Below are 692 nucleotides of genomic sequence, written 5' to 3' on the forward strand. Positions count from 1 at the left end.
AGGGAGTGTTCTGAGTTGGTGAAAGAAGAACAAGTAGGGGAAAAATTGGTGGATGATCGTGAGAAGAGGAATGTGGGATTATGGGTTTTTTTTTTCAATTTTTTCTTCATCATTTTATTATTAATTTTTAATTGTTTTAATTAATAAATATTATTTTTTTAATATAAAATATAAATAATGTTTTAAACATGTTAATGACACATGGCATGCCACATCAGCTAATGAGCCCACGTGGCATCCCGTGTGTTTGTCGATGTGGAAATTCCATTTATCCGGTCATCAAAAACTTCACAGCAGGGACCGATATTAGAAACGGCAAAAACATCGAGACTAAAAAAAAAATATATGTTTTTTAATTTAAATTTTTTTTTTTTGTACAGAGGGCCGAGGCCCAAAAAACAAATATATGTTGAGAGTGGGATTTGAACCCACGCCCTTTCGGACCAGAACCTTAATCTGGCGCCTTAGACCAACTCGGCCATCTCAACTTCATAAAATGTAATAAAATTTTAATATTTTAATAGGGATTAATCTTAAAAGGTTGCATAAATGTAGGACCAAAAACATATTTAACCCCACTTAAAAAGCAAAACAATTATTCCACAATTTAGGCAAATTGATCTTGCATAAGAAATATAACGAATGAGAATACAAAATAAGCATGGTTTTCCACTTGAGTTGATATAGTGTAA

The 692-nt window shown here is 31.9% G+C and overlaps 1 non-coding gene across 1 annotated transcript; it reads right to left on the reverse strand.

Moving 5' to 3' along the window:
• Positions 1-407: 407 nt before the first annotated feature.
• TRNAL-AAG lies at positions 408-488 on the reverse strand. The gene has a single exon. It is a non-coding gene; the product is annotated as a tRNA-Leu (tRNA).
• Positions 489-692: the final 204 nt, after the last annotated feature.

The sequence above is a fragment of the Trifolium pratense genome, linkage group LG7, assembly GCF_020283565.1.
Source record: "Trifolium pratense cultivar HEN17-A07 linkage group LG7, ARS_RC_1.1, whole genome shotgun sequence".
NCBI lineage: Eukaryota > Viridiplantae > Streptophyta > Magnoliopsida > Fabales > Fabaceae > Trifolium > Trifolium pratense.